Source organism: Microtus pennsylvanicus, chromosome 10 (genome assembly GCF_037038515.1).
Source record: "Microtus pennsylvanicus isolate mMicPen1 chromosome 10, mMicPen1.hap1, whole genome shotgun sequence".
Classification (NCBI taxonomy): domain Eukaryota; kingdom Metazoa; phylum Chordata; class Mammalia; order Rodentia; family Cricetidae; genus Microtus; species Microtus pennsylvanicus.
This window is the reverse complement of record NC_134588.1, coordinates 9,725,491-9,744,355: the sequence shown is the minus strand read 5'-3', so window position 1 is coordinate 9,744,355 and position 18,865 is coordinate 9,725,491. Positions and strand designations below refer to the sequence as shown.

Below are 18,865 nucleotides of genomic sequence, written 5' to 3'. Positions count from 1 at the left end.
TGGGTTCTCAGCCGAGCGGTGGTGGCTCACGCCTTTAATCCCAGCACTCGGGAGGAGGCAGAGGCAGGCCATCTCTGTGAGTTCGAAGCCAGCCTCGTCTACAAGAGCTAGTTCCAGAACAGGAACCAAAAAGCAATAGAGAAACCTTGTCTCGAAAATTCAAAAAAAGAAAGAAAAAAGAAAGAAAGAAAGAAAGAAAGAAAGAAAGAAAGAAAGAAAGAAAGAAAAGTGGGTTCTCCTCTTGTTCTCATACAGGTTTTGTGAAATTTCACTTTCTGTTTGAGAATATTTATTGCATCTTCAGCACTGAACTTTTCATACTCTCCTGAAAAAAATGAATATTTTAAACAATATTCTATCTTTAACAATGACTTTTAGATCTTAAATTTATTTTGTTTACAATTAATGTAGATAAGAAGCCTTTGGTTTGGTCACATTTTGATCCATCTTTTTGTTTTAGTTTTTTTTAAGCTTGTATTATCTTGTGTAGAACACACAGTAAAGTTTAATTTTGTGTATTGTTCATGTGTACATGGATAATATGTGATTTATGCCCATTTACATGTGTGGCTGTGGACAAGGATGTAGCATGGGATGCTTTAGGTGTTCAACAACATGAATGTTGACTGTTCTACCTTCTTTGAGATAGGATCTTTGGTTCTGTGCTTTGTGCACAAGTGTAGAGGATTCTGGATTATTAGTTTCCAGGGATTCTATCTTTTCCTCCCATCATTTTGTAAAAGCATTGGAATTTCAGATCTATCTACCCCTGAGGCTGACTTTACATGGGTTTGGGGGATTGAAATTCAGATCTTTAAGAAGCTAGCTCCAGTTTCTTTTTCTTTTTGTTTTTTTTTTTTTTACTCTCTATATAATCTGGAAATCTATGTCGTACAAATTAGCAAATGCAAGTCTTTTTTCAGATTTTGAAATAATGTGTACATTTGGACTTCTGCTTGACCCCTTATTTCCCAGAAATTCAACTATTTTGTGTGTGTGTGTGTGTGTGTTTCTATCATGGTTTCTGTGGTTCTATTGGTCTCAGTAAGATTTAGAAAACATTTACAACTTTGGGTATCTCTAGCAAGAATGAACAACTCAAGGAATCACTCTCTTGTGAAATTTTTTCAGCCCTCATCTCTGAGTCTCGATAGCACCTTTTGGAATGAATTCTTATAAATTCTGGGGGTCTTATTGAGGAATATGGAATGTTTATTTGCTTAGTAATCCCCAACATGAGTCTAGGAGCTGCTCTAACTCATACAGAATGTAGATTTGCAAGGCAAAGGAATCATTCTATAAAAAATTGGTATAGAAAATGTGTTTTGCTAACAGTGGAATAACTTAGATAGGACCAGAAATGATCTTTTGTTTCTCTAGTCGTCCAGATGATCGAGAATATAACATTTCCAGAGCATAATGTGAATGTACAATTAGTCTAGAAAATTGATTTCACTTACCCAAGTGAGAGACAGATAACTCAGTCAGCATGAATGTCTTCTGAATGGGCAATTTCTTACCCTACCCCATATGCCTAATAATAATAATATTGTAATAATAAAAATGCTGCTTTGAAGTTGTTTATTCTGGTTCACTAATGCATATCTGGTAAGTTTCAATTTCCTATTTCCTGAATCTTAGACATTTCTGCTTGACAAAAATTGTCACTTTTCTCTTTTCTGAGCCAAATCTTTTTGATATATATTTTTCTGTCTTAAAGTCCCTGAACTATAAATTTTTATCGAAGCAAGGTATTTATCTTACCTTGAGTCTTGGAAGATCTTTTGCCTAGACAGCTGAAGGGTGTTATATTTCAAATATTTTTATACTTTCTAAGTCTACCACTTAGTTCCCATGTATCTTTGTATCTAGTCACATGCAGTATTAATATGTATGTATTAACTCTCAAGTTTTCAATATACCAACTATTGCATCTTTTACATTTTATGTATTCAAATCATTGAGGTCTGAATTTGATAAATCTTGGACTTTCTAATTTCACCCTCACATATTTTAAAAACATTGAATGCTATCAAAACAGTATGAATTCAAAGAATATAAAGCACTTTTAATTTTTGATCATAACTTTTGGTGTATGTTTGTCTGTGTGTAAGGAGGGTAATATGGGTGATGCCACTGAGTGCTTCTTCAGGCTTATTAGATTTGCACAGTAAGCAGTTTAGCCATGGAGTCATTTGGGGATGAGTTTTTCTTTACCTTTATTCTCCTTATGTTTTAATTCCCTCAGGTGTGATTACTTATAACTGACATAATATGTGAGTCATTTTATTGATAATTTTTCTTTTTCTTTTTAAAATTAAAATTCTATTGTATCACCAGCAAAACTGGTAATTAAGAAAATCCATTGTTCTTACTTGTTTCTTCTTGGTTTCTGTCTGTTTTTAAAGCAAGTTGATAACTGTATCAAATATGGTGTCTCTGCTAGACCCAATGTCTGACTCTAGTTGTAAATCTGTCCTTTGGCAGCTTCTTTATTCTGTGTATGGTGTGTGTGTGTGTGCAGGAATGTGTGTGAGTGTGCATATCCGTTTGCTGACATACACATGAACAAACACGTACTGCATATTTAATTGAAACTGATATCTGAGAACCTGGAGCATAGAAAATGGAGCATTTCCCTCCTTGTAGGATTTGCACTTTTTATACTAGGTGACACATGGAGATACCGATGAGGATAATTCCAGTCTCTTATTTTGTTCATTCCTGGATAGAACAGCAGTACAAATTTGAAGTCTGAAACTCAATATATTAATGCTGTTGGTAGAGCTTCTCAGAATAAAGGGTGTTTATGCTAGCATCATGCTGTATAACATTTTATTTTATTTATCATTTCAAGATTTCATATTGGTTCATATTCACCCTCATTGCTCTCTCCTACCCGTCTTCTTGTTTAACTCTACCTTCCCAAGTGACCTGTGACTCTAGTGCTTTTTCCTACACTGTGATTCATTTGCATTCATCTGGTTTAGCTCATCCTGTATTTTCAAAGTGTTTTGAGTCATTGAATCTTCATTTCAACTGACATAGTAGGAATCTGAGGGGAAAGTTAAAGCTTTCCTATCATCAATCTCAGCCTCGTGTGAGTGTGTGTGTGTGTACATGTGAAGACACAAGGATAAGTACTGATCTTCAGGCTTAGTTCATCTTAATTCTACAGTGAAGGTTATAGAGTGTGCTAGCCTAGTTGACCAGCAAGTCTAGTAATATGTCTGTCTCTGTCTCCCCAACGCTAGGGTTATAGACACATGCCTCACCTCTCTAGTTCTAGTATTTTACTTCTGTTCAGTGATTAAATGAAAGTCCTAATACTTGAAAGGCAATGAATTTATTGACTAACCCATCTGCCTAGCCAAAGCTTAGATGAAACCATGTGCAATAGAAGCTAGAATGACATTCTCTCCTAAAATCTCTCTAGGAAGCTTGATGTTGGACACAATGTTCATAGAACCCTTGACTTATCTGAATCAACCCAACAATGGCATGCATACAAGAAAGAGTAAAGAAAGATGCCTAAGAGTTTGAGTGCCGTATTGTTCTCTATTTATGGTGCTTTTATATTGGGTGTCACGTAGGAGTGGAGTAGGTTATGACTGAACAAAGAATTGAATGAACTTCCCCACTTTTCAATTGAAAATATTTTCTGCAAGCCACATAGCTTCCCTCCACACCAAAAATGCTTTTAGGATGATGATTTGGAATCACCATTAAGTTCAAATTTGTGGTGATGAATGAACTCTAGAAGAAAATGAATGGACACAGTAGCCTGAGGGAAAGCAGGTAAGGGTGGGTCGGGTGCTCCAATGAGTAAGATCTTTATTTACTAACATAATGACCTGAGTTTAATCCCCAACCCCCATATGATAAAGGAGAATGGACTCCTGAAAAAGTTCCTCTGATTTCTACACATGTGGCCCCTCCTACCAAGTAAACAAATGCATGTTTTTTCTAAAAAGTAAAAGCAGAGAGAGAGAGAGAGAGAGAGAGAGAGAGAGAGAGAGAGAGAGAGAGAGAGAGGGGGGGGGGGCAGGCTTTAGAGAGGTACACAAATAAATAAAACAAGACAGGTTTGGGCAGAAATAAATGTGGGGGTAGCGTCTCAAAGAGAAAGCACGGGTAGAGTAGAAATGATACACACCTGATAACAAATGTCACCCACTCCACGACTTCAGGAAAGATTACTCTGAGGAACATTTTCTACTGTAAAATAAAGATTTGCAAGCATTTTTCATAGTAGATTCTAAGAGGAAAATGTGTATAAAATTTTTCTTGTTTTTCCTCAATAGCCTTCCATTTCAAAGTCAAACAGAGTTTGTTCATTTTCTTTCTGTGAGAGCAAGGAATAATTCATGGTCCTAAAGCCTGGTGATTTAGTACATACTCTGTACTAGTCCTGGCACTTTAGGCACCACGATAAATAGAAGAGATTATTTTTTGAGGACTTCTGCGATGGAGACTCTAGCCCATGAAGAGAATCAATGCCATTGTCCATATTAAAACTGACGTGGGGCTGGCAAGATCCCTGCCACCAAGCCTGAGAATCTTGGTTTGAGCTCCAGGACCTCCCTTGGTGGGAGGAAGAGCTAAGTTTCCCACATCATCCTCTAACCTACATATATGTACTGTAGCACTCATATATATATATATATATATATATATATATATATATATAATTAAATAATAAAGCCACAATGTGTTGAATATCCATGAATGAAGATGCTTTTCTAGGGAAAATCATAAAATGCTGCTAAATTGGACTTTTAATTGCTCATTGTCATTTTGCCTAACTCTTCAAATGTTTTACTTCATTATAGCAAATATTAAATTAATGACATTAAGAGAAAGTTGTATGGGAGATTTATGAGGTGACTCAAAAAATAGTGATTGCCTTGAATGGTTGCCCCAGATCTTGCAGAAAACCCCAGGCATAGTGGCATGCACTTCAAATCCCAGTTCTGGAGAAGTATAGTGGATACTTGCAGCTGGTTCTTCAGCTGGTCTAGCCTCCTTAATAGGCTCCAGGGCAATAATAAAACTGTAAGATAAAAGACACTAAAATTGAATAAAAGAGAGAAAACATACACTGCCTGAGAAATGATAGTTAGGGCTGTTTTCTGGTACACATGCACTGTAGTGGTATGAAAGAAAGTGGTGCCCAAAGAGAACTGCAGTATTAGGAGGAAACCCTAAGAGACACCCCCACCTCATACACAATCACACATATGTGTATATCCATTCATACATACAATCACAAATATATATATGTACAAACATACACACCAAAAAGAGAAAGATAAGGTAACATTTTACAAAGAAGGAGAGAGAAACATATTTAAGCAAGTCAATCATTTGAACAAGCCATCTTTTCCTGGACAATTTCCTAATGCCTCAGAAGGTACCCTTGGGCATTCATCTAAATCAGCTCATCAGTGTGTTTTAAAGCCTTTGTTTCACTTGATCTTTTCATCAGAACCAATAGATCATAGAATTCAAAAAATTTGAAGTTCCTAAATTCAGCAACCCTTAATAACTGCAACAACATTGCAATTGGTGGATACTTTTCTGGTTGGGGAGAGAAATTAGGGGCTCCACTTGATAGGCAATTGCTGTATTTCTTAACCTACCTCCAGACCAACTCTATTCTAATATATTTTTCCTAAAAGCCATAATTAAAGGGTTGTTATTAATGTTTTCCTAAGAAGTAACTTCTTCATGATCTATATAGATTTAGGGAAAAATACTCTTTAAAATATGGAAACATGTTAATGTCAGATAGAAAATAATCATAATGATACAATCCTAAATTGGCATTAATATGGTATTCATAGGATACTGATAGGTATTTGTTTTTACAGGTAATGCTGACAACCCTCCCCTGCTTGGTGAATTGGTAGCTCAAACCATAAACCTAACAGAGATATTATTTCTAAGGGCTAAGTGGGTTAAACAATTGCTCATGTGGCTTCTTGTATCCACTCAAATCTAAAAAGCTACATAGAAATAACATGAATTCCGCCTCACTTTGCATGGAACCCCATTAATCAGGAATTCTTAGAGCAATTAGTGATAACCTTCAAATACTTTTGATCTGGTAAGCTGAAGCAAGTTCTAATGGCGCCTGTTACTGAATGGGTTGTTTAGTTCTCAGATTCCTTCCGTTTGTATTTCAAGTCTACAGCATCTTCCTCAGCAGCACAGTATAACTAAATGTGAATCCTGAATGCTCCATACAACATATAGACGATGTCAAAGAAGAGGGTTACACTATCAATGAAAAGTGTATTTTTTGCAGTCCTCGTTTTTTAAAGACTATGATTTCATTTTGATTGTGTTCACAGTTGGGTTTTCTTATGATTCAGGTCTGGTACAGTCAATATAAGACCAAGAAACAAAATTAAGTGGCTAATGATTGGTATGTATGATGTGGTGTGTTATCTATGGGTATATGTGTGTTTGTTATTTGTTTGAATACTCTTGCATATGTGTCTGTCACAGATGTGTGTGGAGGTCAGAGGACAGTCTTGGATGTTGGCTCATGACTTCCACCTCATTAGACGAAGGGTCTCTTGTTTATCACTGAATACAGCAGATTGCCTGGATAGAAAGCTGTTAAGAATCCTCCTCTTTTTCTTTCCTGTCTCAAAGGAGGAGCTTCATGTTCCCACCCACCTCTATCTACTTGTGGGTTTTGAGAAATATGCTTACACAGCAAGTGCTTCACCTACTGAGTCATCTACCAAGCTAGGTTTCTGAGTTTAAAGATTATATGAATATTAAAGGGAACTGACTTTGTAATGTATCTAGCAGACTCTTTGGAATGGAGACTTCCTAAGTGATACAGTGAATTTATCTCTCAGGTACATTGGGAGGTGAGTATGGCTCCTTATCTCTTAATGTCTTAAACATATATCACTTGCAGGTCAGCATAATGACGAGAGAGAATTTGAGTGTGAAGTCAGGTCAGCTCACAGAATTCTGATGGATTCAGAAACACAGGTGGCACCAGCATTCAGTCTCCCTGGACCTGTCTGGATGTTTCTGACTCCACCTGACTTCATTCCCCCATTTGTGTGGATTTAGTCAGAAGAAATGCTAGCGATAAAAGTGATGAAATCAGTGTTCTAAGGAGTAAACACTGCCAGTTGATTGTGTTGTGCCCATGGCTCCTATGATGTTACAAAGGGCATGTGTCTTAACCAGATCCTAATCAAGTAAAGCTTTGTAAAGTTTTCCATGTCCTTACAATTGTATCCCACTGAGTAAAATCTCTCCTTTGTGAAAATCGTTACAAACAAGTAATGACTATCCCGACACCAGTGTGTCTATTGACAACCTCACATTATTACAGTGTCTAGACGCTGTGCAGACACTGAATACCATGTCTTTATCATCTACCAGCTGTGAGTTTGAAAGCGAAAGGTTCACTTAGGGGTTAACTATTGTAGTGGTCTGAATGAGAATCCCTCCCATAGACTTGTATATTTGAATGCTTGGTCAAAAATTAGTGGACCTGGGATTTGTATTCTTATTTGAAGAGACATGTCAATGGGAGTGGGCTTTAAGGTTTCAAAATGATATACTATTCCCAATTAGCTCTCTTTCTCCTCTCTCTCTCTCTCTCTCTCTCTCTCTCTCTCTCTCTCTCTCTCTCTCTCTTTCTCTCTCTCTCTCTCTGGTTTGTAGTTTTTGTCTCAATATTTAAGCTCTTAGCTACTGCTCCAACACCATAGCTACCTACCTGCTGTCATTCTCCCACTATGATGGTCATGGATTCACCCTCCGAAGCTGTAAGCAAATCCCCAAATTAAATGATTTATTATAGATAGGTTACTTTGGTTATGGCATCTGTCTATAGCAATACAAAAGGCTATCAATCAAGTGCATATATTTGAAACAGGAAGAAAAATGTATAAACAGGAAACTGAGGTGGTCTTTTCTGGGAGATATAGACTACGAGAAGGAATAATCAACCTTGATTCAAAAGTAAAAGAGAAGAAATTGGTTGCAGCTTCAGAAGGAACTGGGAGTGGTAGGTAATCTTAGCCCTGGGATATGCTTATCTTTAACAATAATCCAACTGAAGAAATGATATTTGGGAGAATTTTAAACTTTTTTGTACTGGATATTCGCCCCATTCATGACCTTGGATTATCTGGCCAGATGGTGGCTGAGCTCCTGCCTGCTGATGTAATTCCTTTAAAACAAAGTGGAAGGCAGGCTCTTGCTTTCTCATGTGGTGGCGGATCTCTTTGTTAACTGTGAGTGTTCCCTTTCATATCCAATTATTCTGGCTCTTGAGGATTCACATACTTCTGCCTTCACTTTTGTCTTTTTTATGTGGTCTGCGTACGTGTGTGTGTGTGTGTGTGTGTGTGTGTGTGTGTGTGTATGCAGGGGATACTTGTGGAGGCTGGAAGTTGATATTAGAAGTTTTTTTGATTACTCTCCATCGTATTCATTGGAGCAAAGTTTCTCAGTCAAACACATAGCTCACCTATGCAGCTAGTCTAGCTGGCCAGTCTGCTCCAAGAATCTTGTCTCCACCTTTTGAGACTGTAATTAAAGGGGAGGCTACCACATGCCCACCCAGTATTCATGTGGGTTCTTGAGATCCATAATTTCTATCCTCATGTTTCCATGGCAAGAGTTTTTAACCATGAGCCAAATTTCCCACATTAGAGAGACTAGTTTTTCTTTTAAATCTGTGTGTGTGGTTGCACTGGAACATGTTTAGATCTTTCTGAGAGTGCTACTTCCTTTTCTCTTGATATGAAGAGATGGTGTGACCAGAGGCAACATGAGGAGGAAAGAGTTTGTTTTGCTTACATATCATGAGTAAGAGTCCATTAAGGGAAGCCAAGGCAGGTACTCAAACACAGCAGGAACCTGGAGGCAGGACCTGATGCAGAGGCTATGCTGCTCATGACTTGCTCAGCCTGCTTTATTAGGAAAACCAGTGCAGGATGGGTACTGCTAAGAATGGGCTGCAACTTCCCACATCAGTCAACAATTATGAAAATGCCCTATGGGCTTGTCCATAGCCTGATCCTATGGAAACATTTTCTCAGATGAGGTTTCCTCCTCACAGATGACTCTAGCTTATATCAATTTAAAATAACTAGTAACCACCACAGTTGATCTAATGTCAACTTGACTTATAAACACATTACTGTTTAACCATAGGCTTTCCCTTTTTGTTCACTCTTAAGATCACAGATTAACATTAATACCACACCATAAAACATTTTACAAACTTAAATTGTCCCACAGTCTTTCAAATTCAAACACTTAAGTTTTAAAGTTTCTTTATAATATTCAAAAGTCTTTCTAAAACTCCTAGGTATCTTTAAATTTCAGTCTCTCAACTGTGGGCTCTTCTCTGACTCCACCCTCTGCTGCCCATATAGCTTGTTTCTTAGGCTCAGGACTGTGCACTTCATGGTTGCTGATGCCTTAGAGGTCATTTTACAGTATGGGCAGTTTCAAAATCCTGTGATCTTCTGCTGCAACTGGTCTGCACTTTCACCAATAGCTTTTTCTGGGCTCTGTTCAAGGAGTCTATCAAGGCTGTGTAATGCCAAGCCTCAGCTGCTCTCTATGACCTCTTAATGCCTTCAAACCCGTGCCATCAAGATGATTGTTGCACTACCAGATTCGATTCCCAGTAAGAGGTACAACCTTGGTTGCCTCTGGAACACAGCTTCTTTGTGCTGACCCTGAGCAAACACTTCCCAGAAGACAATCAACTATACTGGTCTCTTCTCAGTCACCAGAAATTTCTCAGCTCCAGCTGAGCAGAATTGATTGTCCCAGCAAACAAAGGTTTCACTTTATTGGTTCAAATATCTTTTCAATCACAGACAATCTTCAGCCCCACCAGTCTAGACCCATAGATTCTTAATTTAAAGTATGCAGTATCCCAGATAGACTCTTTAAATGCACCTCAAATTTCCCTATGGAATTTTACCAGTTAGGTTTTTAGAATCTGAACTTCTCCCAATATTCTATCTTCTATGCTCCCACAGAACAGTTCAACAGGTTTTGACCAATCAATGGTTTTTCACTTGACAAATTCCAAAGTCCTCCTACAGTCCTTCCCCAAATCACAGCCAGGTCTGTCACAGCTAGATCCCACAATCCTGGTACCATTTTTTTTTTCTTAGTCAGGGTTACATTGTTGTGATTAAACATTGAGAACAAAAGCAACTTGACGGGAGTGCTATTTTCTTCCCATCCCCATAAAATAGTTAATCATAAAAAATTGTGAGCACTGGAACTCATGCTAAAAATCTGGAATCAGGACAGACTCAGAGTCCATGGAGAAATGTTGCTTAGAGTCTTGTTCCTGATGACTTTCTATGCCCATTTTCTTTCTTTCTTTTTCTTTAATTTATTTTATTTTTAATTAAAATATAATAATATCATACACACACACACACACACACACCAGCACTCCTCAACCTTGGGCTTAAATAGCCTCACTTTCTTTTTTTTATAATTTGTTTTATTTTTTAAAAAGAGAAAACAATATTTTTTTATTTTACATACATATCCCAATTTCTACCCTTCTTCTCCTCCCATTCCCTCCACCTATTTCCTCACCATACCCCCATCCACTCCTCAGAACAGTTAAGGCACATTGCTTTGTGGAAGGTCCAAGGCCCTCCCTATTATAGGTAGGCTGAGCAAGGTAACCGTCCTAAGAGAATAAGTACAAGTAGTAGGGATAAATCCTGGCCACTGCCAGTAGTCCTGTAGTCTTCCCCAGCTATACAACTGTTATCCACATTTAGAGGGACTAGCTCAGACCTATATTAGTTCCTTCCCTGTCTGGCTGGAGTTGGTGAGCTCCCATTAGCTCAAATGAACTGTTTCAGTGGGTGTCCCCATCATTGTCTTGACCTCTTTGCTCATATTCTCACTCCTGTTACTTTTCAACTGTACTTTGTGAGTTCAGCCCAGTGCTCCATTGCGGGTCTCTGCCTCTGTTTCCATCAGTTGAAGGGAGAAGGTTCTATGGTGACATTTAAGATATTCATTTGATTACAGTCATTTGTTCAACTATGTTTATAGCAGCATTATTTGTAACAGAGAGAACCTGGAAACAACCTAAATGTCCTGCAACTGAAAAATGGATAAAGAAAATATGGCACATTTACAGATTGGAGTACTACTCGGTGGTAAAAAAAAATGACATCTTGAAATTTGCATGCAAATGGATGGAACTAGAAAAAATAAAACATCTTGAGTGAGGTAACCCAGACTCAGAAAGATGAACATGGTATGTACTCATTCATAAGTGAATACTAGATGTAAAACAAAGGATATTTAGCCTATAGTTCATGATTCTAGAGAAGCTATGTAACAAGGTGAACCCTAAGAAAAACATACATAGATCCATCAGGAAAATAGAAATAGACAAAATCGCCTGACAAAATTGGGAGCACAAAGGTGAGGAGAGAAGGGAGGGTGGAAGGAGTGGGGAGAAGAACTTGAGGGAATGAGATAGTAGAGATGGAGGAAGGTCAGAGATGAGAGCAAGGAAAGAGATATTTTAATTGAATAAGCCATTATGGAGATAGCAGGAAACCTGGTACTAGAATAATTCTCAAGAATCCACAAGGATGATCCCAGCTAAGACCCTAAGAAGAAGGTGCCTGAATTTGCCTTGCCTTGTGGTCAAATTGATGAATATCTTAAATGCCAATTTGCTTATAGAACCCAGTACCACCAGCCCAGGTCAATAATGGGTTGGATCCTCTAAGATCAATAACTTGCCTATAGGCTGAACTTATTAAAGCATTTTCTCTATTGAGGTTTCCTCCTCGTGTGTGTGTGTGTGTGTGTGTGTGTGTGTGTGTGTGTGTATCAACTTCACTCTAGCTTTTCTCAAGTTGATTTAAAACTAGCCATCACATCATGTGACTCTAATGCAATATTTCAGTCTAGATGCATAGAGTTTTATAAAAAGTAATTTCAATTTATGTTTGTGCCTGGTGCTTCAAGATTAAAATACCCTTGGCTTGGATGTAGCTCGTTGATCCAGTGCTTGTCTGATATGCATGACAGCTGCTCTGATTTGCAGCGTTGTAGGAACTGTGGTGCCACATCTGAACATTTGAGTTGTGGAAACAGGACAATTAGTATTCAAGGTCATCTTTGGTTACTTGGGGAGCTTAAAGGCAGCTTGATTTTATGAGAACTTGTCTCAAGGAATGTAATAATAAAAATAAAACAGTTCCTAAAGCACAGACTCTACCTCACTTCAATTGCAATACTGTGTTTTAATGCTGCATCTGGATAGTACTTAATTATTATTTTCTCTGAGTCATAAAATATCTTAGACTCATTAATCCAATTTGATCTTCTCTATCATTAACTGAAAACACAAACTGAAATACAAGATTTCAGCAACCTTTAACTTTTCAGATACATACATCTTAATTTTTGATTAAGGAAGACTTATAAGTGGGTAATACGGGACTGTTGTTATTCTCTTAAAGGAAATGAACTACATCTCTCCCCATGAAGAAATTCAGTAAATAGCTTAGTCTTGTCTAATGCAGCAGAAAGGTGAGTTATTTTCTGGAGCAAAGGCATCAGTAATGTGTTGTTCCCAAATATAGATTGTCCTTTGATTGGAGCAACAATTACTACACCATTCAAAAAAAAAGGAAAGCATTTCCATCTTGGATTAGGCTATATATTTGTGTCTGGTTGTGATAGTAAAGAATGTCTTATGTATGACCAGAATGCAGGTAACAAGACTATTATTGAGAAAAATTTCAAATTAGTTATCTTCAAACAAAAATTGTGGATCACTACTATTGATCAGACATAAATCAAGTACAAACAATTTCTATCATAATGGTGCTTTAAAATATTTATTGGTTTCTAATTATTGGTGCGGGTGTACATATGACGGTATAGACATCATCTCTGAAGCAGGTATTGTCAGCCACCTCACATAGAAGCTAGGAGCTAAGTTACAGTCCTCTGCAAGAGCATTATCTGCTCAAAATGAGTTAAACACTTCTTTGGTTCCATATGTTCTGCTTAATTTAAAATTATTTCTTTCAAACAAATATCATCAAGTTGAGGTGAGGTTAAGAATGTCAATTTTTATGAAATTTTGTAGTGTTTTTGTAGTTTTTCTCCCTAGATTTTCTTTGTTACACCCAAATAATACCTAATAATAATTCTAATATAAATGGAAAATTTTTAGAATGTTAATTTAGAATAAAGTGTTCATTTTTTCATTATCATCATTATCTGATAATATATTGCTATAAGGTAATAAAAGCTCATTTCTTAGGTTGACTCATATTTTTTTCCTCATCACGCTGGTGTTATTTGACTTTGAACATGGAGTTGGATGAGGAGAGATGACCACATGGACAAAATACTTGCAATTCAAGCATGAAGACTTAATTTAGATATCCAGAACCCAGAAAAAAAGCAGGGCATGGCAGCAGACATCTTTAAACTCAGTGTTCTTCTAGAGTCAGGAACAGAGGGAATGGATCCTGAGTTCTTACTGCTATATAGAGCCAAATTAGTGAAGTGTAAGTTCACTGAGACCTGGCCCAAGACCATATGATATTTTGTTCTTAAAATTGTTTAGAGAGAGAGAGAGAGAGAGAGAGAGAGAGAGAGAGAGAGAGAGAGAGAGAGAGAGAGAGAGAGAGAAATACAGAGAAAGAGAGACACAGAGAGAAACAGAGAAGTGGGTAGGGAAAAGAGAGGTGGGGGAGAAGGAAAAGAAGGAGATGGAGAGGAAAAGAGGAACTAAATAATGTAGGTTAAGAATTTTCCCAATAACAACAGTGTAGTAGGTGGTAGAACTAACATTTAAAGGCAGGGATTTCAGTTTCTTATTCAGTTTAGCTTCATTTTATTTTTTATGGAATAGCATCCCTAACAAAATAAAAACAGTTATAAAACAATGATTCCCACATTCTGTTTTTTGATGAGAGCTCTTTCGTCAATGCTTTACTCTTTAAAATGGGTACAGCAAATGTCCCAGGTAGAGTAGGACTTTATGGTGCAAATTTCCTGGAAGTCATGTGTTGGAGTCAGCCTAGAGTTTCTATCATCACTCTCTGCTGGCTAATGCAACACAGACAGATAAATGGTCTTCTCCGTGAATTTAGGTGATCATGTCCATGGTTTACTTGACTTGTACTCGAAAGTCAGAGGAGAAAGTCTCACAGCAGTAGTGGTGATCATGATCTTGATGATGGGGCAAGGTTCTCTACCCACCTTTGTGTGGCCTTCCATTTGTATTTTAATAAATAAAGCTTGCAAGAAGATCAGAAAAGTGAAACAGCCACACTGGCCAACCTTAGATTCCAGCAGCAATGGCACACACCTTTAATCCCAGTAGCCACAATGACACACACCTTTAATTCCAGTTGACATATTATCTTGCTATAAAAACCAAGTGGTAGTGGTGAACACCCTTAGTTTCAGAACTAGAGGTAATTGGTGGGCTAGGATTAAAATCATAGAATCTACTTTGATGTTTGAAGATTTCAGACATCATTTCTCCCTGTTTCAGCATTGTTAAATTATGAGGTACCAAATAGAGGACCTGAGACTTATAAATTTATCCTCTTACTAAAATTGCACTATTGACATCACATAGTGCTTTTTATTATGTAAAAATGTGCTCATATATGTGTACATATATGTTTACATGCATTCACAATTACGCATACATGTGCATTGTATGTATGTACTCATGGAAATATAGGGGTGTGTACATGTGTGTGTTAGCAAATGTGTATATGCATATGTGTGCAGTAAGAGCCTGAAAGGCATCATATTCTGTCTTAACTCACTACAATGCAGTATCATGCTCTGCAGTAAGGACTTCAAATCTCTAGGAGTACCTATACTTATCTTTAGTCTTACAGTGATTTACATGGCAGTCAGGTGGAAAACAATTGGAATTAAATAGCTCTGGTTTGAAATTTTTTGAAGACCACTTGGCTAGATTAGGCACAGTAAAGTGATCTTTGTTATGAATAATATTGATTAACAACTTGATAGAATCTAGAATTGCCTAAGGAATAAACTGAAGTGGAAATGCTCACCCTGAATGTGGGCAGCATCATTCCATGGTTATGGAACTGGGGTGAATAAAAAGGGCAAAGAAAACCGAGCACCAGCTTGCATTTCACTCTGCTTCCTGACTGGATGCAATGCATGCAGCTGCTTCATGTCCTACATACATGACCTCCCTGAGGTGATTGCCTGTATCTTCAAGCCATAAACCCAAATTAACCCTTTCTTCCTTAAACTGTTTTGTCTCATCAACAAAAATAGTAACTTATACAACCTCAATATACCTCAGTTTCCTGATGTGTGATACAGGAGTGGGGATACTTCCTTACTGGATTTGTGTGAAGATACATCATCAGGCATAAAATGTGGAATCATGCAGCTTTTTAAGACAGGAGTTGCTCCTAAGCTTGCAAACACTGCTGTCTTCTAATCTTTCTCACTGGCATTTCTCTTCCTGGCCCATGGCACTGCTATTGACTTTTATGAACTTTGCCTGGGGAGTCTGACCTGGTATTGTAAATATCAATGATGACCAGGAAATGAACTGAAGAGTGTTCTTGTAAGAGTAATATACTCTCTGAACAACTTTGGAGGGTCTCATGAAACTGCTGCTTTGGGGCACACATCACAATATTATAAAGCTGCTGTGTTGCCTTCCCAATTGAAGATCTCCAGTCCTGTTCTTCTGATCTACAACTAGCAACCTTACCACAGGAAAAATAAAGAGAACATCTTACCATGGAGGGAGCCTTAGTTGGAACCTGCAGAGTGATTGTGTTAATAATTTACCTCTTTGCTGTATCAAAATACCTGACCTGAGACTTAAAGAAGGAAGGGTTTAATGGACTCACAGTTAAGTGTTCCAGCCAGTCATGTCAGAAGAGTTGAGGAAGAAGAAGTGGGAAGCAGATAGTCACATGGTATTTGCAGTCAGGCAGGAAGGAATGGATGCTCTTTTTCTCAATTTTTATTTTTTCCAAGACCCTAGCCCATGGAATAGCACTACCCACAGTAGGGCTTGGTCTCCCATCTCTAGAAACTCCTTCACAGACAAATACAAAGGTTTGTTTCCTGGTGAGTCTCCATCCTGTCAAGATGACTTTCAGTAAATATATCACAGTGGTTATCTTCATATACATCCACAACTACTGAGAACTGCCCCCATTTCCCAAACCATACACCAACCCTTGAATTTGTTCAGTATTCTTCTCTTGCACTTCTTAGCAGCTTCTTCCCTGGGAAGACTATGGTTTTTGTGTTATCCTTCTTATCCACCTTCTTCTCTTTTCCCCCACATGATGCATGGATCTTTATGATCTGCATTGGCTCCATGCAAGTTTTACTCTGCAATTCTTTTCATTAGTGCATTGCAGATAGAGTGCAGGATGGAGAGGCCTTCATTCCATTGATGTAGGAGTGTCTTCTATTTAGCTGTGGCTTTCATTAGTTAATTAATAAGGAAACTGCTTGGCCTGAGATGTCAGAAAATTAGGTGGGTGGAGCAAACAGAACAGAATGCTGGGAAGAAGGCAATGAGGCAGACACCATGAGCTCTGGCGCAAGACGTATGTAGATTAGTATCTTCCCAGTAAGCCACCACCTCGTGGTGCTACACACATTAATAGAAATGGGTTAATCACGATGTGAGAGTTAGCCAGTAAGAGGCTAGAGCTAATGGTCCAGGCAGTGTTTAAATGCATACAATTTGTGAGTTGTTATTTCGGGTGTGAAGCTAGCCATGCAGGAGCTGGGTGGCACGAAAAGCAGGCCAGCTCGCCTCATCACTACATCCCTTCCATTGATTTTAAAATCTGTCCATTTATTTTCAGTTTCTTTGATAAAAATTCTGACAACAAAAGTAATTTGTGAAATATCTGGCTTTTTTCAGTTACAATTTTATTTAGGTAACCATTTATAATGGAGATAGGCAGAGAAGGCATGACATCAGGGACAAGAAGCTGCTAGCATGCTATGATATTCAAACACTGTTTCTAGAGAAGTTCTTCCACCCAAGAATATCTACCCCCTTAAGTTCCATTTCCTTTCCAAACAGCAGAAATCTTGGGGTGGAATGATTATGTAGTCAGCCTACAGCCAACTTTCACATTCAAACCACAATGGACACCATTCTGGGCTTCTCTTGACTGGGGTGTTTTTCAGGGTGCAAGATCATGGGTTTGAAGACTGAACTGGATTTAGTCCAGCTGAGATAATAGGTTACCCCAAATATTGCTCACGTTAGAGGTTTTCATGGCAGGATGGAATTGGAATCAGCACGAAATATCAGGTGAGCCATTGTTTCCTCAGGGTTTTGTTTGTTTGCTTGTTTGGTTTTTGGTTTTGTTTTTAACAATGACAGATGGACAGCTGGATCTTACTGCCACTATCCAGGAAGGTGTGGTCATATATTAGTTAGCAGAGGCTGGGGAAGGAGTGAAAACTAATCTGTGAGTACATGGTGACAGGCAGTTACTGGGCTTCAGTCAGGTATACTGAATCAAGAGTGTTCAAGTCTTGAGTTCACTTCTGGTCTTAAAAGTTCAATTAGAATAGATAAGTAAGATTATGTGCAAGAAATTAATTACAGAGCAGGTGGTCTTTAAAGCCTAGAGGTTATTGTTTCTAGAGAAAGGAAAAAGCAAACATGAAACCATTTTGCCAGGCAGCTACACTCCTAAACCTGATCAGAGGGCAAGACCCTCCTTGACAAAAGTGACCCCACCATCCTGGATAATGTGGAGCAGTTACATCTTACCAAAGGCTAAGTACCCAAGATGTCACAATGCACAAAGTAACAAGATAATATGTGTTCTTGCTAGACCCTGATAGAACATAATTCAATTCTAGGTACTTAGCCTTTGGTAAGATGTAACTGCTCCACATTATCCAGTATGGTGGGGTCAACATATTTAAAAGCATATAAGTCACCAGCAGTTAGTCCACCAAACATGATTTCTTGTAGCTCCAAAATATTTTCATAACCAAGAAAAGATTCCTGGTAACCACTGACTATTCTTCAGTCTGCTCAGACCCCTGTCAACAGCTTCCTTTCAAACTGTCTTTATTGAGGGACCTATTCATATATTTCACATTGGTACAATAACTTATTAGAAAAACCTCTGTCCTGTCTGTGGGTAACTGTCTAGGTAGGGTTAACTAAGGTTGGAAGACTGTAAGCGTGGAGGTCATCATTTCATTATTTGAGTTCCTAGACTATGAACAAAACAGAAAGTCCACTGAGCCCCATAATTCATCTCTTTCTGCTGCTGATGCAATGTGACCAGAAACCTCATTCTTCGGCCTCCATGACTTATGTGTCAAGATCAACCGTTTTCTCAACATGAGACAAAATGTGTGCTTCTCTTCTTAAGTTCTTTAGTTGGGTATTTTACTGAAATAACAAAAAAAGTAAGAAATGCATCTCAAAGATCAATCAGAAGTGTCACTGGTAATAGTATGAGTCTGTTCAGTGTGAGACTCAAGGATGTATTGGCTGCACTGTGGGTTTAAGGAGCAGGGCAGCAGGCTGGATGCCTATGCTCACTACTTTGCTGTGTGATATCAAGTACCTGCTCAAACCTCTTGCCTGGAAACTCATCCTCTTTCAAACTTCAGGGATGGTCCAGGGATCTGTTATGAAATTATAATGTATGATATATGAAAATTATATCATATGATAGATGAAAAATTGATGTAAACCTGGCAGGTCCGATGCCAAGGCAGTTCTTGAGTCATATTTAATACTATTTTATTAAAAATGTATAAAAAGGGAAATTGA

General features: G+C 38.0%; 1 protein-coding gene across 2 annotated transcripts in view; it reads left to right on the top strand.

Moving 5' to 3' along the window:
• Cntnap5 (contactin associated protein family member 5) overlaps positions 1–18,865 on the top strand; it is a 964,156-nt gene that overhangs the window by 912,472 nt on the left and 32,819 nt on the right. The window lies entirely within an intron of this gene.